Raw genomic sequence first — 24,376 nt, forward strand, 5'->3', positions numbered from 1 at the left:
GTTTGTTTGGGTATGTGTTTACAAGCTCTTTTCTGAGTTATTTTGGATGTATGTGCATTAGTGAAGTTGGGGTGGGACACAGCAAAGGATATACCTGGAGAACTTTACTCCTGCTTTACATTACTGTTTTTAAAGGATCAGGGTTGAACCATTTCCCCTAAGACTGGCAAGCAAGTTTTAAGCAGCATTATGCTCAATTTCCACAGAGCCCCTTGCAAATAGAGATGAGGCAAAATTTCCTCATTTAATCCAATAAAAAATCTAAACTCCTTCCCGTGATCCACAGGAGTCTCCAAGATCTGCTCCTGACCAGCTACCTAACCATATCTTATTACTCTTCATTTTGATCTTCACACCATCAGACTTGCCAGTCCTTTCTGTCCTCAGGGACTCCATACTTGCTCTTTCTCTTCCTGGGAAACTGTCCTGTGGTCTTCCTTTGGTTCCCTCCTCATCTTTAGATCTCTGCCCAAGCGTCACTTCCTAGTGTGACCATCCTTACTATTTAAAATAGCCCCTCCGCTCGCTAGTCACTGTATCCCTGGGAAGCCTCGTCTCATTTGACCTTGGAGCTGATCCTTGCTCATCTCCCACTGGTCTGTGCGGCAGTGGGGCTGACTCTTGCAGGCTGCATCTCCCAGGCTCTCATGTCAGCAGGCTTTCTGCTGCCTGTGCCCAACTGATGGCACTGATGGAAAGATCAAAGGGAATTTCTTTCCCTCCCTCTCTGTCTGGAGTGATTTTTTTCCCCCTGTGGCTCCAACTCCCTCCTGTCTGGCCCACTGTGGTTTCAGTTTCCTCTGGATGACTTCACTCCTCAGGATCTAGTAACATGAACTCCTTCCTTTGTCCCTCTAATCTAGAGGTGGTAATGGCATTCTGCCCTTGAAAATCTCTGGGGGGGCCTCACCATCCTATTTGACTCTTCAACTCTCCCACCAATTAATTACCTCGGTTTTAAATTCTTAGCAGATTTCCCTGGTTGTACTCTGTACTTATTATCCTGTTTTATTTTCTCTAGAATCCTTATCACTAACTACAATTACAATGATTTGTTTTTCTGTCTCCCTTAGTAGAATGTAAGATCCAGAAGGACAAGGAGTTTGTCTTGTTCATCACTGTATCCTCCACATTTAGCACAATTCCTGGCACAAAGTAGCTGCTCAATAAACATTTGCAAGTAAATAAAGAACTGAATGAATTTCCATAGACTTCAAATACAATATGAGTAGTGCCACATATTGTGTCCTCCTACCACTTAGTTCTTTAAACCCTAAACCTAAGGCAAAGACCATTATTTTGTTTTTACTGATCCAAATGAAAGCACAAAGTATTTCAATTTGCCTCAAAATGTGAGAAAAAGATCTAAATTGAATACTGTGAGATTCAGATTTCTAATCTGGATCAAGACTTTTACAAATCCAAATGGATCATTCCTTTAAGGCTGTGATGTCCTCATTCTTAGTAAAACAGTTTTTTACATAGGGTGTTTATGCTTTTGGATCATAATCCTACTAAAGCACTGTTGTTTGATTTGCTAATGGTATGATTTTCTTCAGTTTGGCTGGCATCAGCAAAAGCACAGAGAACTTCTTATGCTGCAGACAAAATTGATACAACTTTTTGTCCTAAAAGATGTACCTTATGAATATCAGATAAATTTTATTTTGTTGCTGGCATAATTTTTAAGGATTTTAATATGGAAGTGTTTAACTTATTAAATGTAATGCTGCTTTTAGACATTGTTTAGGCTTTTGTGAAATAAGTAGGACCCAAATATATTCAAATTAAATATAGTAAGTAGCTGTAGAAAAGCAAGCCCTAGCACAGTATATTGTTTATTTAGGAACATATCTCTCCACTTAATCATCTATGTATGCATTCACTGGTAAACATTTCTGTCCCATTTTCCAACTCAAAAATGATAATTTTAGAAACTTATCAGCACATATACCATATATGGAAGAAAAAGAATTAATAAATAGTTGTGACAATTAGAACACAAGTAAATAGTGAATGGTCATTTAAGTTGGATATAAAGTTAAAAAACATGCCATAAAACTCTTCACAGTTGCTGGAGGTGGGCCAATAGTTGGTTTTGAGATTTTTAGCAACCAAAGCAAAGAAAAACCCTTACGATTTACAAGTTCACAGTGTCTGCAGAGCAAAAACATTAGAAATAGCTCAGAAGACGCTAAGGCTTTTCAGGTACTGAGATGTGAAAGGATCTCTCAGTGAGTTCTCATAAATGCACGCTGTGTATCTCTATAAGGAAGAGTGACACACATTGCCTGATCAAGGAAGCACAAGGGAAATATGCGATATGAATCCAAATATGGTGGGATATAAGAAGTGGGCCATCAAGCAGATAGAACCTGTCCTTATGCCAGCACAGATGGGCTGAGGACAATGTCTCAGAAAGAAAGTCTCTTAGGACTTGAAAGATTCTCTAGTGGAGTGTATCCTTTAGTTTGATAGGTGAGTCGTCTGGGTTCAGGAGGGATATATGTGTTCCCAAAGGCTTGCAGTGTATGTAAAATGCCAGCATTTGGACACTAGTCAATGTCTCTGACTGCACACCAATTCTTTTCCAACAATGAGGTGAAACATGCAACTTGATTTTAGTCCCCCTGTTCCAAGTGTCAGTAATAATTGGGGAAAGGCAGGTTAGTGATGTGCCTCAGGTTGTGGGTTCTTACTTGATAAGAAATGAAGTCCAAATGCACATGAGTAAAAAGCAGGGGTCTGAGTGTTAGTGTGATAGCATAGGTAAGAAAAGGGATGTTGAATCAAAAAGACCTGGTGTAAATTCTATCTCTGCAATTTGCCAGATGTGTGATCTGGACACTTTATTAATCATTTTGGAGATTTCGTTTCTTTATCTGTAACGCAGGCATAATGATATTCAAATCGTAGGAATATTTCAGGAATGCAATAACGTGTGGATAGCGTTTGGCAGATAGCGGGTGCTCAGTAATGTTAGCCTTTATTGTTAATTATGAATATTATCAGATAAGAAAAATAATTAGGAAAGCAAGCAGTTAAGTGCATATATAGAGTTTGAAGGTCAGTCCAAACAAGAAGTAAAACACCAGACAGGGAACAAAAAAAGTCACAAATGATAAAGGGCAATTCCTGGATTTAATATTGGGAACCAATGGACACAGAGCACGGCAGCGTAAAGTGGTCAGAGTAGCACATTCTTATCACCAGGAATGGGAAAGGCTTTCTTCTGATGCACCACTATGTCGAAGCTAGAAAGTTTTCATTTGCCTCACTCCTTTGAATGAGGCTGTTCAAAGTAATACTGAGAGCAGATCTTACTCCTGTGGAACAAATAATGGCACTGTGAATCTCACTGAAGGAAACAAGCACTTCCCAAATGCTGATCTGAGTATACACAACATTGGAACTCAATCATGGAAAGTGGTGGCAGAACTATACAATCTATGGTATACTGTATGCAACAATTAAAGTCAAACAGTTCATAAAATATCTAAAGAAGACAACAGATCAAGCACTGCCTTCTATCTTTCATCATTTTAAATTTAAATATTCGATTGATTTTGGAGTAATCAATATGAATAACATCCAGAATTTTAATTGCATCTTAAAGCAGAAAATATCTCATATATATTATTCCCAAAGTCAAATGATTAAAACTTGTTTTTAAAAATTACTATTTTTATTTTTGAGATGAGGAAACAGAGCTTCATAGAAGATGAAAACACTTTATGACTAAGCAATATGAAATCAAGTTCCAAAATTCTTAGGATGACAAGAACCTCTATAATTAGTCTCTCACCTCCCTGCAGACGTATTTTTTACTTCCTTCCCCATAAACTGAATTCTAATCTAACATTCTATTCCTGAAATATGCCCTGCTCTTTCCTCTTCTGTCTTTGCTCATGGTTTCCCCTTAGCCAAGAGATACATTATTTTCCCCTTGTTTCAAATATTGAAATACTAGTTATCTAAATTTTTGAAATCTTCCCAGATCAATTAATTGTACTTCATTTATACTTCACTTTTGGTAATAGAATCAGATTTTGCATTCACTTTTTTTTTTCTTACGTGATGCTGAACATTGTGCTAAGTTCTGAGTAATAGCGGGAAAAAAGGGAACGAAAACATTCCTGCCCTCATGGAACTTACTATTTAGTGGTGGAGATAAATATTAAGTTAGTATAAAGTAAATATAGAATTGCACATGGTGGCAAGTGAAACAGAAGTATGCTAGGAAAAAAGGCTAACAGAGGAAACCTATTTGGATTTAGGGGGGAGGGGAATGGGAGAGCTTTTCTGAAGAAGTCACTTCTAAACTGAGAGTGAAAGGTTGAGTAAATTTTATTTCAGTAATTTGCATACCTGGGTATTTCCCCGGTAGACCTAGGTTCCTACGGGCAGATTCGTTTTTATCTCATCTACAGAATCTGATACAAGGTCTTGCCCGTGGGGCCAGGTCAAACCTGCAAATGGAGTTGCTCACTTAGCAAAAACCTAACTTTGTAAATTAATTTTATTTCTGAATAAATGTTCTGTGTTCCCTTTTCTTTTGAGCTAGACACTTAGGGATCAGCTGGTCAGGAGGCACTGGGATGGGCTGGAGGAGAGAGCCGATGTTTGTTTCAGGCTGGGTATTTGCCCGGGGGTAGCTCAGGTGATCTGAAGCCCAGTTATGCTCATGAGAGTTTTCAGTCGCGTAGGGGAGCTTCGGGAGGACAGTCTATGGGTCATCTTTGTCTATATGAAGGACCAGGGGATGTATACTATTCTTATATTGAATTAGGGAAGGTCAATTAACATGTACAACAAACAAACAAATATGGAGAATAATGCCTTTTGTTTTTGTTAAATGAGAATGCTTTTCTTTCAATTCATTTGTGTCGATTTTTGGTTTTATTGACACTGTGATAAATATGCAAACCATGTGCTATTTAGCAATCCACACAAGACTGGCTTTCCATTTAGATGCCTCTCTAGATATGTAGCGTTCTTTGGCCTCAGAAAAAGGCTGTTTTCAAATTAGACTTGGGAAGTCCTAAAGCACGTTTGGAGATGACTGAACAAGCATATGAGGAGTTATTGGGCTGGGTTAGACTGGACTGGGTTGGCGAGCAGGGATTCCTACCCAAATCAAATGTCATTGCTTCAACTTAAATCTCACTTTCAGGCTAGAACACCAGTTGCTCCTCCTCTGAGACTGATTAAAAAACCCAAACAGGTAATCTGGGGAAAGAATCTGCATCTAGACCTTTGCTGCAGGAAGCTGTCAGCCATGAAGGATGTGCAGGTTGGTGAAAACAACCACAGGGAAACCCAGCCCACTCCTGCCTGGAGGAAATAAAACCTCATTCTCATGCCAAGCAGTCGAGGCCTCAAGGCATATCTCTAAGTAATTCAGTATAAGACTATAATAGTGTTTTAGGACTAAAGCAAGAGAACTTTATAAAAGAAGAATCTCACTAAAATGGAGAAAGTTTCAGAGTGGCAGCATTTCTGTCATAGCTCGATGAGGGAAAATGGTGCCAGGGCATTAAAAAATACATAATGGTTTGTTTGAATGAATTGGAAATTAACATCATTTTCTTTTATTACTCTTGTCCAAAAAACATAACTGCATGCTCTGTTGTTGCAACACATTCTAGTCTCTTTAAAGACATCTCCCAATTAATGGTATTGCTTCCTCAGGTGTGAGCTCTGCAATTTAAACAGCAGTCTATGTTCAAAGATGTATTTTATATCATGTCACTTTATCAGAAGAGCAATCTGCCAATTTTTTGACAGCCAGTGACTTGTGGCTGAATCAATGATACCTTTAAAAAGAACTCATTATCAGTCTAGTGGACAAAATGTGCATTATAAAATAGTTCAGGATTATAATTTCCAGTGTCAGTGAGCTTGTCTCGATGAGTGTGGTGGATTTGGGATCAGCAGAAGCAGTTTAAAATATTTGATATTTCAGGGGCTTGACAAATTTAGACAATCAAGAATTCCCTCCATTCTTCTTAGTATGGGCCAGATATTCTTTTCTTAGGTGTGATGCTATTCTGAGTAAATATATATATTTTTAAATTAAGCTGTGTTTCTGTGATTAAGAAGTCATCTTTTGAAGAACATGGGCTCATTTATAAACATCATCCATAGACTTCATTTGAGAATTAGGAATAAATGAAATATTGACTGTGCTATATAGTCGTGATTAGCTCTGAAATGTTCTATGTAGGTTTCATGGTGCTGTGACACAACAGTCAAAGTCACATCCTGTGAGAGGTCAGCAAATGGCAAAAAAAAAAATAATAATAAAAAATAAATTTAAAAAAACAGAGAGGGAAGAGGTTAGAAGTACAGCATCCTGCTAGCTGACCTAAGGACATTTTTAGACAAACAATCCTAATCACTGACTGCCTGTGGCAGATTATTTACACATCTCTAAGTGTTAGTTATCATGTGGATGCCTGAAATTATTTCAACCATGGAAAGGAGAAACTGTGATAGTGTCAGGTTGAAACCTCATTTGAGAGAATCCCACATTCCACAGTGACTAATGACTAGAAATTCAGACTTGATGAGGAGACAGGGAGAAGTGAGGACACAATGAAATAGCATTGGTACCAGAACATTTTTCCTTTTTCAGAAGAGTCTTTGAAACTGATCACTTGTGATTAACCTCACAGAGGCATATCTCAGTCTGGGTTATGGGATTTCAGGTCCTGATCTGACCACATACTATTTATAGACCTCCACTATCTCCAACAGAAAGTGTTTTTGCTCATAGAAAATTGAAAAGATTCTGGAAATACAGTGCATCATTTTTAAGTTAAGCTTCTTTCTTCTTGTCTTCTTATAGAATAAGCAAAATGAAAAAAAAAAAAGAATCTATTCACATTACCAGTTCCCCCTAAAGTCCTTTTCCCTAGTTTTGGTACATGACAATGTCAAGTGCTCAATTTTTCCACTGGCTTGATGTCTATTAACAGTTTAATATGGATAATTATAAATATTATTGCTCAAGCGAGAAACTTAGGCATCATTCTCAACCCCTCTATTTACACACTTCTCAAATCCAATTAATTACTAATCCCTGTCCATCTGGTCTCATATTTTCCAATAATTGCCTCCTCCCCAACCATACTGTCTTGGCATTCTGCCACTGCCATAGCCCGTATCACTTTGTATTTGGATTTCTGTGATAGCTTCTTTGGACTCCTTGTCTCCTGCTCTATTCCCCGATAGTTCTTTCTGTACCTTACTGAAGTAGCTAACATTTCAAAACTGCAAACCTAATCATGTCACCTTTTATTTAAAATCTCAGTGGCTTTCTTTAATGTTTAGTGTTAAGTTCAAAGTCATAAAATTGCATATAAGACTCCTCCCTTTCTCTCCCACTACTCCCTTCCAAGGTTCCTTATGGGTCAGTCAGTTGGATATATTTGTTATTTTCCAAATTTACAGTGCTTAGAATATCCTCCCCCACTAACCCTTTCCCTTATTCTTCCTTGGTTCCACTTCCATCACCCACACGTCTAGCAGTCTAACTCTTAGTGGTTCCGTGTGATTCCAGAAGGAAGTGACATTTCATTTTTACTTTTAAAGGAAGAGAAAGAGTTGGAGGAGCATGGCAGGAATTCCTAGCAGATTAAATAGCAGATATTCAAATAAAAGGAGGTGTGAACTTATGGAATATCCATAGGTGCTCAAGGACAGGAAACCCTGGGTATAGTATCAAAGATGACATTTGTGCCCCTTATGAATTTCCAAATTCTGAAATATTATACTGGCAACATAATCTCCTTTTCAAAACTATTAACCCTTGGAGCAGAGAACCACCAAGCCACACTGAGACCTGGATGCGGGGTGATCACCTCGGCTAACTCATAAACTGAGGGGCTGCTATTTGAATACCATAAAGTCACATTCAGGAGTGTGGTAAGTTTAGATATATATATATGCTTGAGACATATGTAGAGAATAGGCAGTTTTATAAATTGTCTTGGAGCTTAAAAATATGGTCTGGAATAAGAATATAGATATAAAATTTCTTCTGTCATGCAACCAATATTTATTGATCACAAAATACATGCTAGATGCTGGAAGTACAATGATAAATAAGAAAAAAATCCATGCCCTCACATGTTTGAACTCTAATAATGGAGACAGAGAAGTAAAGAGGACTTAAAGTGTCTTTCGTTGAGTTTTAAAAATGGGAGGTTAAATGAGAGCTGCAGGGCACATATGTAAAGTGAGAAAAGATGATTCACAATGAAATCCTGAAGCATACTAACTTTAAAGGAGAGTGGCTGTAGATAAAAGAGGGACTCACGACAGAAATTGAAAAGAAGCATCTGTGGAGGTAGAAAGAATCAGGAAAGAGTGATATCAGAAGTCAAGAAGGGTGAGAGTTTGATGAAGGAAGTAAGAGAGTACTTGAAGGCTGTGGTAAGATTCAGGAAGCTCAATACTGAAAGACATCCAGTGGATTCAGTAATTAGTTGGTAATCAATGATCTGAACAGGAGCAGAGACAGTGAATTGAAGAGATGCAGAAACAGGTTTCAGTTTGAGAAGAAAACGGGAGGTGGAGAAGAGATAATAAATGTATGTAACCTGCTCCTTTCGTGAGGGTTGGCTATGGTCAGAAGAAGAGAAATAGAAAAGTCCTTTAAATAAACATTGGATTAGAAAAAAGCCAATGGAGAGGAAGTATTTACGTATAGGAAAGGAAGTGGCAAATTTATGGGACACTGTTCTCAAGGAAGTTAGAGAAAGTGGAATCTAGAGAGAGGGTGGGAAGAATTAGTTTGCATTGGAGTATCTCTTCCATCGAAACTGAGAGAAGATGGAGCTCGTGAATTTGAGTACAAAAAGCATGTCTGGAGGAGAGAATACCTACTTTTGAGAATACCTACTTGATGGTCCCTATTTCTCTGTGAAGGGCCTTGAGAGCCTTTGAGGGCATTAGGAAGGAGATCTAGAAGAGAATGGTGAAGAAAGTTGGAAGGGGGTTGCTTAGGAACCCACCAAAGGATTGCCAGATGGTCTTGAGATCCTAGCTGAAGTTAGAGACCATTGTTTTGCTGGCATCAGTCTTGTTACTGTGCAATATTCTCCAGAATACTGAAGAATTAGGTTCAGGAGCTGAAAAATCCATAGCTGAAAACATTGATCTAGAGATGATGGCAGGTTGGTTAGGAGAATAAGGAGGTATGTGAATTGAGGGTAATAGCAAAAGGCATAGTCTCCCAAATTTTTCTCCCTCAAAAAGTTTACAATGTCTTTGTCTTTGCTACAACACTTTAACACACTCATGTGCTCAGATAGAGCTCCTTTTAGCTCTCTAGGGGCAAAACATGGCCAGAGTAGCCAGAGATCCCAGGCTGGTTGCTTCTCGTGGTATAAGCCACCTACTACTTTAAAAAATATTAAAGTGAAATGATAAATTCAATAACAATATTTAAACTAAAATACTATCTTTTTCTATGTGTGTTATATGAAAGGTTGGACAACACTGGTTCAAGTGATTTATCAGATCTCTGCAGATAAAGGATGGGAGTGCTGTCTCAAGGAAGCTTACACTTAGAGGAAAGAGTTTTTTTCCATAAAGTTGGAACAGTAGAGAAAGATAAATGAGAGAGCAGACAGGAAATGGTGCTGCGGTTAGAGAGGAGGATATTAGAAATAAAGATTTCTGTGATTTTGCCATTCCAAAGATAACAAAAACCTGGGTGTGATCTTTGGTGCAATTAGCTGAAGTGGAGTGGAGAAGAGGAAAGAAGGGGTGATGAATTAAGAGTGAGGTTTCGGTTGCAAGGTCCACATAGACATTTGAGGTCACCTGGGATAAGAACAGTGAAAATTGCTAGCGTCTCTCTTTGTTTTTCCCCTCAGTCCCTCCCTTCTTTCCAACTTCTGGTGGGGATTTAAGTAGGGAATTTACTTTATAGATAGTCATGTACTGAAACTGGAAGATTATCAGATATTTAGGGATCAGAGATTATTATTTTATCACGTGAACAGTTCCAAGGCTAAAAAGAAGTGTGAAGGTGGTGTAATAAGAGTAATGGCTGGACAAAATACACTCAGGGAATGCTCCATAAATTCTGGTTCTTCCAGTTCAGCTTCTATCTGAAGCTGTTATAAAAAAATGAATTCAAATCCTTTTTTTCCCACCTCACACATTTCAAGAGCATGTATCTTAGTTTAAAATCTGACTTTCCAAAGCATCTTTGTTGTGGATGATACTGATGAATTCTAATGTCTTCAGCTTTTCTACATAGTTTTCCTATGCAAAATAACTTACATAGCTAATTGGAATTTGTTCACTATAAACTATCCTGAAATGATAACTCCATTCATAGGTATGTCTCAAGATGATTCTAAGTCTATAGTGTGCTCATAAAATGCTTTCCGTAAAGGCCATGCAGTCTGTGACTCTGTGATTGGTCACACTTATGATTTCTAATCATGTGGCTTCTAGTTCTCACTTTGTGGACATCAAGAGAAGGGATGTTTGTATATCAAGGGTTTCTGCTTCTCTGTTTTATGTTAACTTCCAGGGAAGCCTCAGTTGGAAATTCAGAACCATTCTTTCCACCATTAATCCTGGAGAGAATTCTTTGTCATTCTCTTTTTCTTTCCTTCTTTTTTTCCCTTTCCTCTCTTTACCATAACTTTAACTAATTTCATTAAAACCACTTTAGGAGACATTATGGTCTTTTCTTGCACAGCAGAGTGTTAGGTGCTAGAGTCTGGCTAGTGTTATACAAAATTTTAAAATTATTATCCAAAAACATTATTACAGAAAGGTTCAGCATTTTTATAAAGGCTACATTTTATAGTTCCAGCAGGAACAATGTGATATAATGTGCTACTAAATTGCTAGTAAAATAGAAATTTCAGGTTATATAATTTTCAGTATATATGCAAATATGTACAGTCTACTGCTTGCTGTGCCAACAAATTGCAGTCGTTCAAAATGAAATGTAATCTGCTTCTTTAAAGGATTTGTGGGCATAATTTTCAAATCTGTATTTGTGAGGGATGAACGGTTCAAATATAATGGAAAAGATAACTTGAAAATCTGTTTATAGACATTTGGACAAAACATCCACAGTAGGGGACATGTAAAATTAACTTATTCAGAGTGTGTTCATGTTTAAGATAAGGGGGAAAAGTGGTTTCTGCTATTAGATCTCTTGTTAAGGTGCAACCACAAAAAGAGAAATAGTTTCAGAAGTTTCATTTCGCTACCTGTGAAAGTAGCAAAAATGAAATGAAAATTTAAATATGTGATGAAAAGTGAACTATCTCTCCAGGGCAGAATTTTCAAAGGGACTTACTCTAAAATCTCTTTAGATGTTCAATCTGTAGTGTGAACATTTAATCTTTTTTGCTTAGCTTTGAAATCGTACCCATTTAATCTTCCTTGTGCCATTTTAGAAAGGTATATACTTTTGAGAAGATGTCTCAGTCCTCTCCCAAAGCAATGCCAAAGGGAGCAGATTAGGTCTTTGAATTTATCTTAACTGGAGAGAATCAGAAAGTTTGGCTGGTCTAATATTAGAGAGATAGGGAAATGCATAATTACCAACCAATTTCTGCCTCTTACTTATGGATTGCTTGAAAGAAATAACTTAGCTCATGCTATTGTTGTAGAGAACTTGAAATTACTGCTATGTATATGAGTATTTTTAAATGGCTTAATTCAGATTCTTATAAATTGAAACTATGGTTGATTCTCTCCCCTTCTTGTCTAGAAGTGTGAGCTTTCAGAACCTTCTTAATAATCTTGTGATATGCTTGGATTCTTCTGAAAACTTGGAAAAGAATGGAGCCAAGAATGTCCAAGGAGGAGAAAAGGTGAGAATTAAAGTATCACATTTCCTATCAAGTCAATTAAATGGATGTCTCTGTGGAAACTATCCCTTTATCATCTTTTTAAAATAGTGTAGAAAAGTCTTTGCTTTATAACTAGTACCTCTTGGTTCTATTTTGTCTTGGAAACTTTATTTTTAGTGTAGAAAATTAAATAGACATGATGCCTTTAAATTAGCATTGGGAGATATTGACAAATTATTGTTATTAATAGTGGACTTTTTCCCTTACTAAAAATTATAAAGTTCACAAGTCTATATCTTAGTAAGTTAGATGTTTGAGTGGTTCTTTTCTGAACTGATATCACCTAACTAAAGGATTGTTTGAGACTTATTTTTTACAAGCCACAGCTCACCCTCATTTTCACCTACATGTTACTTGCTATATCCAGGATCTCTCAATAGCTCTCTTGACTCTTGAAGTAAAGTCCTGTAAGTCATTAATTTAATTCATTTCATTTGGGTATTTGCTGATGGCTTACATATTCATGAAGTCATTCATGCATCTATTCATTAAAGTAAATCAAAAGAATATTGAACAACCTCATAAAGTATTGTGCAGTTCTGGGTGCTTGGAGGATTCATTAATAAATAACACATGCCCCTTTCCTTTAGCGGGCTTGCAGCCTACCAGAAGGTGTAATATGTGTTCACAAATAATTACAGCACTAGAGAGAAAATAGTGCTTTGGGAGAAGGGGGAAAGGAGTATTGTTTAAGGTAGTTCAAAAGCAGATGAAATTAAATACTGGGTTAGTATTTCATTTCATTAACTTCTCCATCTCGCAACCAGGAATCATTTCAAACAGAACATTTCAGGAGAAAAACACGCACAACTGGAACTTGTTTAAAACAGATTTTGTTTTTCAAGCATCAAGCATCTCCTGTCTCGACCCCAGACACCTTTGTCTGTTTTGGGGTATTGAAACCCAGATATCTTCCTGCCACCTTCTTTCAGAAGTCAGCTTCCTCTAATATGCACTGGGGGAGGGGTGGAGAAGAAAGTTCCCTCTGTAAGTCTTTCTTCCGGCCTCCTCAGGATTGCGTATAATTTTTCTCCTGTTTTCCCAAGGTTTGCACACCAGACTGGAAAAGTCCACAGAATTTGCCTTATTGTTCATTTAGAACTACTTGAAAAGGAACTATAAGATAGAAGAAATATTTTAACATGTGACTAATAGGACCTTTCCCAGAGTACCAGGGAGAAGGTACCTAAGTAATTTAGGCCCTTTACAAGGTGAACGAACACATGAGAACTTCCCAAGTTCTATTTGATTCTACTTCCTGAAGCTCTCATCCCTCTCTGTAGCATCTTCTTCTTTAGTTCTTGCCAAGATAATCTCCAACCACCTCTCTTATGTAAATCTCATTTACAGCGACGTACCTATTTTCCTTCGTTTGCTGAGTTTGGAGCATTCACCCGGAGAAGTGCTTTTAGGCACCTTAGGATGGTCAGAGATGCAGTTGAAGCCTAAGCCATATTGTTGCCCTCTGCTTTTCTAACTCAGTGGTCCAAGGTAAGCTGTATTTTTTCCATGCTGGAGTTTCTTTTGGACAGTTGAACCCATGTGAATCATGGATATATTTATTAAATTATAAATGGTAAGTGCAAACATAAACACCTTCTCCCAAGGACAAACAATAATTTTAAGGAAGAGCAAAGTCTGAAATGAATGAAATATTTCCTTAATAAACAAAGTTATGTTTCCATTTCCACTTAGTGAGTGTATCAGTAAGCTTTTGCTGCCTTACAAACCACACCAAAATCTAGTGGCTTAAACCAACAAGTGACTATTTAGCTTATGATTCTGTGAGTCGATGATTTGGGCTCTGCTTGTCTGGTTGTTTTTCTCCTGATATCAGCTGGTCTCACTCATGTGCTTGCAGCCAGCTGGCAGTTCAGCTGAGGCACGGATCAGGATGGCTTTATTTTCATGTTTGATGAAACCTCATTAGCTGAGTTGATACGATTGCCAGAGTTAGGCCTCTCGCATCATCCAGCAGACTTACTCAGCAGAGTTCATTCACATGGAAGCTGAAGAATTCCAAGCACAGCAAGAAGGCAGGTCCCAAAGTATTAAACACTTTCCACCTTCTGTTTGTGTCACATTTGCTAAACTACCATTGAGCAAAGTTGAGTCACATGGTCAACGAGGTTTAAGGGTAAACAAATAGGCTCCACCTATTGATGGGAAGACCTACAAAGTCATGTCACAAAGCTGTGGATGTAGGGAGGGGAAGATTTTGTAAAAATCAGTAAGAACTATTTTTATGCAGAGTAGTAATTGTTTTTTCCAGCTTAGAACCTATCAGATTGAGAAAGGAAGTACATTATACTTTTTTTTTTTACATTATACTTTAATGGCTGATCCCTTCCCTAGCTCAAAGAAGATTCCAAGTTGATAGTTCTTGACTTCCTCATATGCCTCTTTCCAAGGATCGGGAATGGGTAAGATTGGAGGATGTAAAGATGTTGGCTATTTTTTTCTATTGCTATTGAGGGATCCAACACCAGAGACAGTAGGAAAGGCTAAGACCAAATAAAGTGCTGTGATTTTGTCGTGCCTTAAATGGTGTTTGGGTATGGGAGAATTGAAGTTACTATCTCAGGAGTTGAAGTTACTGTCTCATTATGTAAAGCAATTAATTGATTGGGTATTTTTTTAACTTCCTAATATGATTTAAAAAATTAGATAAGCAATAGATTCATGTTGAGGGCCAGATAAATACATACGTCATATAGAAAACTGACACAATTTGAGACATCCCAAAACTTCTTGGATTAAGAAGCTAACTCCTAAAGTACCTATTAACAGATAAATGCATTTCTTGAGATTGGAGATTGGTGAAATTAAATACATAGATAAAAGTAGAGCTTAATACAATGGAATCCAGTATAGAAAACATTTTATGAAGGGGGTAGTCAGAAAATTTAAAATGATTTACATTGGATTATCCTAAAACATTAGGGACTAGCATGCAGGCGCTATCCATATTCATATTCAGGGATTCATATGGAGTTTTCAGAAAGAGGAAGATGCTGCAAATGCATATTATTTACTTCACAATTGTGCCCAGTACTTGTGTGCTCTCACATGGCCAAATCCTTCATGCACATTTTCTCCTCATTCGGCATTCAAATTTTCCAGAGGTTTTAACACCAAAAACATGTGTCCTTCACGAATAACTGATGACAATGACAGTGAAATAAAAAAATGTTGCCAAATTGCACCCAAACATCTAAACTTCACTAATGTAATGAGAAATTTTGACCATGATTTTTCTTTTATTTGACAAGCAAGAGGATTTACTGCATTTGTTTAAGGGGATTTACTGCATTTGTTTCTCACATATTCTAAATTAGATAATGGAAAAGTCCAAAGAAAGACTGATGGAGCATTAGCTCTTATTGACAGATAGTTCAATTAATCTTCCCAGTAACAGCCAGGGGAAGATGGCCAGAATGCACACTTGATATATTTGTCTTTCCCTCCACAGGACACCAGTGCTAGACACCGTAGATGCTGAACTAGTAGGACTTATGCCCTTTGTTATGTAGAACAGTTCTCTGTCTTCTCTGTGCTGCTGGTTACGTAACTGTACACACGATAAAAGGACATAGCTCTATACACACACATTTGTGATAAGAAATGCCAATTTCCTGTTTTTTATACTGTGTTATAATTACATAAGGTGCAACCTTTGGTGGGAATTAGGTGAAGGGTGCAAAGAACTTGTCTGTTCTACTTTTACAACTTTCTGTGAACTTTATAATTATTTCAAAATAAAAACTCAAAAATAAAGAAAAAGAGGTGGCAGGTTGATGGAAAAAATAAGAGGCTTTTGAGTCGGAAAGCACAAAATACTTGAGAAAGACTGGACCCTAAAATAAAAGGGGGCACATAGAGCCTGGAGATGTATAGAGCAATGTACTAACTTAAGCTATTGATCACCAAACCCTAGGAGCTTTGTTTCTACTAAGATATTCCACACAGCAGTAACCAGAAAAGAGATGGGGTAGCTATACCAATATCACACAAAATAGACTTTAAATACAAAATGTTGTAAGGGACAAAGAAGGATATTATATATTAATAAAAGGGACAATTCACCAAGAAGAAATAATAATCATAAATATCAATTTCCCTATCAAGATTCCCTAAAGTTCATGAGGTAAACACTAGTAAAACCAAAGGGAGTAAGTAATACTTCTCAAAACAAGTAGTTGGAGACTTGAATTCACCCCTCTCAACTAAAGACAGGACATCCAAACAGAGGATCAGTAGGGAAACAGGGGACCTGAATAATAAGACAAATGAATTAGACCCTAAACTAAACAGATACACATATAGAGAATGCATCCCAAAATGGCAGAATATACATCCTTAACAACTGTTCATGGATGATTGCCGAGGATAGACAACATGTTGGGTCAAAAAACAGGCCTCAATAATTTAAAAAAGACTGAAATTATGAAAAAAAAAAAAGGCATGCCCAATATTTTTGTAGATTGTAATCAATCAGATATCACACAGTATATTTCACAGAATTCAACCAAAAAAGATAACCAGCAGAATTGAGCAAGGGAAAAAATGAAGTTGCTATGTTAAAAATGGGTAATGAACCAAGGGCATTTTGTAGAGTTTTCAGTGAGAAAGTCACATCCTGTGGGCCTGTTAAGACCATCTGGGATGGGGTCAAATGCCTATCTTTCTGAAAGAGGGAAGAGTTTATGGAAGAGATGGTATTTCATGAGTTCCTTCTGTGAAAGAAGGGGGAGAGTTTGATCATCTGATAGATCACTGAAGGCTCTTTGCTTTTTGGCTATTGTTGGTAAGTATTTGAGAATAGCTTGTCATCTTTGTCTTTTTTTTCTTGCATATCATTATATTGGCATTAAGCTGAAAATGGGTATAATTACATAATTGTAAAAGGCATAAATACAATTGAAATATAATTGAAACTTATTTAGTATGCTTCTCTTCCTTCTACTTCAATATGAATATATACATGTCTCAGGGCTCTTGCTTTCCACTTGTGATATTTCCATAAAGAGAAGTCCCTCTTTACAGAAAAGTGCCCAGACCACCCTGCCACTGAGGGTTTTTTTATGTTCTAGGATCTAGTTTCCTCGTCCATCTGTAGGCAGCTCTTGCTTTTATCTTCTCAGCTAAATTAGTTCCTGCATGTTAAAATAGGGGAAGTGGTGAACCGTCCCCACAGAAGGCTTTATTTGGTTTTTAAAAGTGGGTTTGTTACAGTCCTGTTGTGGTTTTATGGGAGACAATTTTAGCACTTTGAGCTGTGTGTTTTCCAGAGGAAGTGTTTAAAGAAGAATTTTTCAAAATGTTGAAGGTTAACATTTCAGCCCTGTGAGTTGTTAAAGGTCATAGGTTTGAGAGAATTCTTAGGTAATATGAGTGATAGGAATTTATAAGGACATTTAACACACTTTCACATTCCTACAACTTACTGTTCAATACACCCTGAAAATTATTTGCATTTCATGTTTTCTTCAACTAGATCCTTTGCTGGAAATAGCTCCAAGGGCTTTCCCTTTTGTTGGTGGGTGGCAATTTTACATATAAACAATCACCGCAGTGTTACAATAATGAAAGGGGGCACTGATAAATATTCAGTCTTTCTTAAATTATGGATCTGTGTGGCTTATATTTCCATATGTGAACATTTTCTCAGCACATATAATATTAGTGCTTGTTTAGAACACATATGACTGGGATAATGTAGGTATTTATTGGTAAAAGGATTTTAGATTTTAAAAAATCTAAAAAGGTAAACTGGCTCTTTGACAAAGAGAGAGAAACTAAACTAATACAAAGTTAGTTTTATATTTTGTGGTTGCATTCCTAAAACCATTACTTTTAATTCTGAATTGACGTTTTCTTTCTTACTAAGGGATTAGTTGTTTTGATACCATGTAAAGAATGCATATTGTTTTAGTTTCCTAGGCCCTTAAAGCAGATATCATGAAATGGATTGGCTTAAACAATGGGAATTTATTAGCTCACAGTTTGAGGCTGAGAAAATGTCCAAATTAAGGCATCATCACGGTGATGCTTGCTTCCCGAAGTCTGGCTGCCGGGGATTCCCGGTTCCTCTGCCACATGGCAGGGCACATGGCGCATCTGCTGGTCTCTCCCTTCTCTTCTGGATTTCATTACTTTCAGCTACTTGTTCCACGGCTTTATGATCTCTTGTAAAGGACTCCATTAACAGGAATAAGATCCATCCTAATAAGGTAGGCCAAACCTTAACCGAAGTAACCTTACCAAAAGTTCTACTTACAATGAGTCCACACCCACAGGAATGGATTAGGTTGAGGAACATATTTTTCTGGGGTACATACAGCTTCAAACCACCATACATGTATGTGACATCCTATCACTGTTTCAGTTCCTAGAGCCTGGAAGTTGCTCAGTTAATGTGGAACATATTATAGCCAAACAACTCATAGTTCAAGGAAATATTAAATATCCATAAGGTCTAACAATGTCTTTCCAAGGGAATAGACAAGGAAATTGGAAAGAACCTGAAAATGTCAGTGACTGACAGTCTTTTCTCAAAGGTCATCCAAAGAGAACCAAAGGGCTCATTACCACACATATTAGCTACCTTTCAGAAACATTATTAATTCGGGAGAAGAAAATTCACCAGTAGAGCTTTTTTTCATGGACAGATGAATCTTTATTTTAAAAAGTAGCACTTCACATAAATTAAAAGGGACAATAATCAAGTGTTCAAATTGTGAAGAAATAGTTGAAAACCTACAGAGACTCCCAGCTGCAGTCTTCTAACCTTATACTTCATCCAATGGCAAAACCCCACACATCTCAGGTCTCACTTATTTTTCTTTCCTCCTGAGACAGCAGAAGCAATTGCAAACAGGAGACCAAACAGAGGAGAAAGATGCATCTGAGTGGAATGAGCATTGTCACGTAATTGTTAATATGGGTTTCACTTTATGACCAAATGAATTCTTTCAAAACTAAAAAAAGGGGGGAGGGAAGCTGCATGCTTTTAAAAATTAAAATTATTTAGGGATGAAACACTGACTCTGGTGCCATTAACAAGCAATAGGAACCTTTTTTCCTGTGAAGTTAAATACCATCCCCAGCTGAGCATTTGTGCTGCAAACTTTTCAGGAGATGTTACCTAAACTTTATTGAAAGAAGAGAAAAAAAATTAAATATAGACCCTGGATTAGCACATTGTGTATTTTCAAATTCACATTCTTCATCTAAAGCACTGTGTCAGTGAACTTCACCCCCACTCCCACCCTGAGGCTGTGTGTTTTCAAGTTTACAGTACATGGAACCACTTATTCTAATTTTTTCCTCACACAAAGCAGTAGTCCTCTTTTAAGAAGGTGGGAAGAAATTCTAATAGCAGTTATATTATACTTGATAAGCCCTTACTTGGGCTGAATACTATGTTAAGCAATTTACAAATAGTATCTTAATCAAACCTAATAACAATTCACTGAGGTAGATACTGAGATCATCCCTACTTTGCATATGAGCCATTGGAAAATAAGGAAATTCAACAGCCTTCCTGTCATTCTTGAAGCAATAAATGGAAAAGTCAGGTTTTGAACCCAGGCGTTTCCTAAGCTAAACTTTGTGATCTGCACTATAATATGTTCAAAAGTTGATTTGCATATTTTGGTAGAGAGCACACCATTAGCAACTATCATCAGGTTTGCTAAAATACTAGAATTGAAATACCATACTCTGCAGAACTCATCATTTTCATTGATTATGCATATGTGCATTCCCTTTACTTTCTCTCAGAATTCCATTTCCCTGCTGGCTTGTACAATAGCTTAATTAAAAAAATACTTTGTTCCTCCTACCATCTCTTGAAGAATTGTGTAGAGTATAAAGTAGAATTTGACCTGCATACAATTCATTTAAGTAGTTTAAAACATTCTATAGCAATTCAAGCAAGTGGCGTGATTTGAGGAGAAGAGGCTATTACAATTAGTTTTGTTTTCTAGAAGCAAAGTGCTGACAAGGTCTCCAGCTCTATAGAGAGTAGGATTAGAACAAGCTCATTACAATACAGGATAATGTTGTGGTTAGAAGACAGAATAGTTTACCCATGAGAATTACAGTAAGGTCACCTACATTTTACTTACTTAGTAGTAATTCTAGGCTTTTGTGGCGAGGGAGGGGGCAGGCTTTTTTCACCTGCTTGATTTTTTACTTCGTGTTACTTTTACTTCTGTAGCTTCTCCAGCCACCCGGTCTCATTCCGATAGCTCAGCAGATTGCTGCCAGGGCGCCTCCTCAGTTCCTCTTTCTCTTATCTCTAGTCTCTCAAAGCAGAACTCAAGACTCAGTATCTGCTTTTCATTTGTGGCATTTTAGTCCACTCTCCCACCTCCTGTGCTATTCCTTTATTTTCAATTCTATCAGCGATAGAATTGAAATATCGCTTAATAGATTAATCGTTTAATAGATTAACATTTTCATGTTTAATTTTATTTGTATTTCTTTCATGCACAGTCTGCATTTCATTTTTGTCCCACTGCATTAAAAACTCCTCATAACTAGAATCAAGTTTCTACCTTTGATCCAGCTAAGGAGAGTGTTGTGTGCCAGGAATCATCGTTTGAATTATACTACATTTCAGAAATCAGTCAGACTGCTGCCACCCCTACCCAAGCCCCATTTCTCAGCCTCTCCATTTCTCTGAGTAGTTTTCTATTGTGTTCTATCACTCTCCAAAGTTATAAAGAATTGTTGGATTTCTATTTGACATGGTTGTCTCCTTTCTTATGTCCAGTCTGTCAGTAGGAATGGAATTTCTTCTTCCTTTTCAGTGTTTCTCAAATTCATCCTTTGTCTCCCTTTTCCAGTGTCCCACTTTTGGTCAGATCCTTATGTCAACAGGCCTGATTTGGCCTCATGGTGACATGCCTAAATTAAGTTACCTCTCTCAAAATGCAGCCTGCGTGGTATCCCAAAACACACCTTCCATTGTGTCACACCGCATTAGAAAACCTATAATGCCCTCGGCCCATCTCAGCCTCAAGTTCTTCCATCACGACTGGGTTTACCTAATACAGACAGATGGATATTTTATTGCTTCCTAAATATGTAGTTTACTTTGCCCTGACTGATCTCAACATTGTCTCTCCACATATACTACATTCATTTCTGTCTCTTTGATTAAGTTGTTTGCTGGGGATTGAATGTCTGGGCTAATATCCTTTGCTTACACTCCAATTAGACCGTCCTGAATCCTTCATGAAGCATTGTTTAGATAGACTCAATCCCATACAGAAAATTTGCTTTCCCAAATGCCCATGGCAAAAATATTTATTCAAAAAATTAATTTATAACTGTTAATAAATTATTACATTTCTTTGCTTTACTGAATATTTAGATGGCAATGTCCTCATAGTTTACATATTATTAGATGTTACAGAAATATTCTGGTTCAGAATTCCATCATATTCCTCATCATCCATAGGCTTTTGTCTCTGTACTTTGAGAACAGGAAAAAGTGGTCAATCTCCAAAGGCTTGAATTTGTCCCATGTGCTAAGGGATTCTGGGCAGAATGGTAGCTCTGAGCTGTCTTTCATTTTTTCAGATTCTAAAATAAATAGCACTGTTAACAGTGACCCATAGATTACTCTGTATCAGAAAATATTTAGTAAGTCAGATTTGAGTTATTTTTTTTAAAGCTTCAGCAAGTCATATGCTATGTTCACTACAATCTCCAAAGTAAGACGCTCTTCACTTATTTTCTCAAAGAACAGCTTTCGGTAATTAGAATACATCAAAGTGGGTTAAAAAAAAAAAAAACAGAACCTAACTTTTGTTCCCTCCAGATCACCTGTGGTATATGTTCCCACTGCTGGAGGCTATTAGTCTTGTGGCTTTATTTCCTGTGCACTAGACAGCCTGGATGATGGGCTGAGGGTGTGACGCTGCTTATTTCCCTTTTGTCACCTCACAGAGCCCTGGTTTGTTTCCTTTATCTAAGACCTTTGTGCTACCTAGCTAAGCCTGGCTTCCTGTCTAATGGCTTTCCGTGTGTCTCCATGGTCCCAGCTCAATTGTGAAAAAAGTCAGCTGAGGCCCTGGAATTCTACTAAGTCTTTAATGATTTCCCCAAACTTCTAACTTACTCTTCAGTGCTGGCAACAGCCAGGTCATGGGAGACATTAGTAGGGCTGACTCAGATATTTAGCATTTAGCACACTCAAAATACCCAGCTTTCTGCTGGCGGAAACTTCATGGGGGTTGGGTGAATAGAAATTCTGGAGCTAAGCATGAGTTTTGGAAGCCAGCAGTCAAGCCACTTGCCACAATCTTCTATTCCGTGTGTGTGTTTGGGTTTCTCAATGCTCCCTAGTACTCATGCTAGTGAGAAAAATGAAGAGTTTGACTTCCCTTTGTGGTGATTCTTTGTGGGAATCACTGTGGCTTATTCTCAGGAGGATTGGGAAGACTTTGGACCAGCGGTGAGCCAGAAGTCCAAATTGGGGCAAGATGGTGCTGAGCCCATAATCAATATCCGATGGTGCTCTGATAATATAAAAGGAGTAACCTTCCTAGAGGAAATATGGAGGACCTACTTCCTGCTGGATATAAACTGGATATAAACATTCCAGTACCAACCAAACCTGGCCTCTGCAAGAGAAATTTCTTTAGTTGGACCTGATGTTGAAAGAGGGAGGGGCATTCTGTCAGAAGGAGTTCTTCAGTTTCCTTCTTATCTGAACATCTAAGCCAGCGCACATCTCTGAATGGTGTGGCTACACGTTCAAGAGACTCAGGTGAAACCTGTCGATGTGATGTGATGGGTTTGTACAACTGGGGGTGAACTGTGGACCTTCTGAGAATAGAGCACACTACCCGAGGACAAACGACAAGCCACTTAGGAGTGAATGCTCTGATGTCTACCACAGACTTTGGAATGGAGGCTGAAGTGCGTCTGGGTGCCTTGACTGGGGTCACTATAAATAACTTTTATTTTTGTTTTATCACCACATGGTTTGCACATGTGAAGAGCAGTGTTATCCAGTAGGATTCTTCTCAGGTTTTCTCATGAAGGCTTGAGTTGAAGAAATTTTGATGCTGTTCCCAGAGTTAACCTGTTTTATATATATATATATGTATATATACATACATACATATACATATATATGATTTTTGCGTGTGTGTATGTGGGCAAGCACTGGGAATCGAACCCAGGTCTCCAGTATGGCAGTAACCTGTTATATTTTAACTATCATTTTTAATGCATTGTATTTGTATTTTTATCAATTTTTATATTTACACTAGTGTAAAATAAGCAATTGCAGTCACTTAGATTCATCCTAGAGTTGCAAAGGATTTAGAGACTGTTGTGACAAGAACGGTCATTGGCAGGTCATTCATTTTCTTATACCATACAAATGCTGCCTTCCTTCTATTAGAAATTAATAATTGCACATAAAGTGTGCAGCACATAGCTAAGGCTCAAAAATTGTTCACTGGCACTCTCACTGCTGCTGCAGCTGCTGGTGTTACCTTCTAGAATAAGGAAAGTTAAGTGTAAAGTTAGGTTTATTGTTTGGGGAGGGTACTGCTTTTATGTCACTACTCAACTGCATACAAATAGACACAAATAACTTACTAACTGTAAGAAATAGAGCTCTAACTAGTATAATCTGAGGAAAACAGCAACGCTATTTATTCATGAACCCCACATAAATGTGCTTGAACAATCATAATTACTATCATTCTGAGTCATTGTCAGTACACACTAAAAATTATACTCAGTGATTTTGGTCCCCAATTAAATATGTCTCTACTAAGGTAATATCTCATTAATTATTTGTGTTTTACTGTATTATCAAAACTTCACAATAAACACTTTTGACAGAATGATACCGTATATGTTCTCAATTTGGGAATGAGAGGAAAAGGTCCAGAAATAAAAATCCCACAAGAAGGATGGAGATACTGACAGTATAATCTTAGAATTTTGATGACAGACATGGCCATTTTGGGTGTTAAGTTCGATGCATATTTTCAGATGACTTGACATTATACTTGCCCTGAAGGATATCCTGGGAATTCTCTTTCTTAAAGTAGCCACAAAACTTCCCAGGAATACTGAAATAAGCTGAAAGTCCTTCAACACATTCCGAGGTGCTAGTAGGTACATAAAATAAATTTCTATACTTCTCCCACACAAAATAAGCCATCTCTAACCCCTTTGTTTTTCATATTTAAATTAACTCATAGTTATAAGCCCTGTCATGAATATAGAATCAGATAGTAAAAGTATGAACTTTTAAAGTTTCAAGCGTGATACAAGTTGAGTTACTAAGTTTAGGAAAAGATGTTTACAAAGTATGAATTTAATCTTCTAATAAAACTTAGAAGTCAGTATTTACTCTGGCTTCTAGTTTCAGTTCAATATTTTTCAATGAAAAAGTTCATAAAAAGCAAAATGGGAAGTGGTAGCTTGAACATGAAAAA

The 24,376-nt window shown here is 37.3% G+C and overlaps 1 long non-coding RNA gene across 1 annotated transcript in view; it reads left to right on the forward strand.

Annotated features, from left to right (window-relative positions):
• Nucleotides 1–13,420, forward strand: part of LOC143665355 (uncharacterized) — a 22,061-nt gene extending 8,641 nt beyond the window's left edge. The window contains exons 2-3 of the long non-coding RNA XR_013166904.1: nt 11,756–11,858; nt 13,248–13,420. This is a non-coding gene — a long non-coding RNA (uncharacterized LOC143665355). The remainder of the gene's footprint in view (nt 1–11,755; nt 11,859–13,247) is intronic.
• Nucleotides 13,421–24,376: the final 10,956 nt, after the last annotated feature.

This window comes from Tamandua tetradactyla, chromosome 21, assembly GCF_023851605.1.
Source record: "Tamandua tetradactyla isolate mTamTet1 chromosome 21, mTamTet1.pri, whole genome shotgun sequence".
NCBI classification, from domain to species: Eukaryota; Metazoa; Chordata; class Mammalia; order Pilosa; family Myrmecophagidae; genus Tamandua; species Tamandua tetradactyla.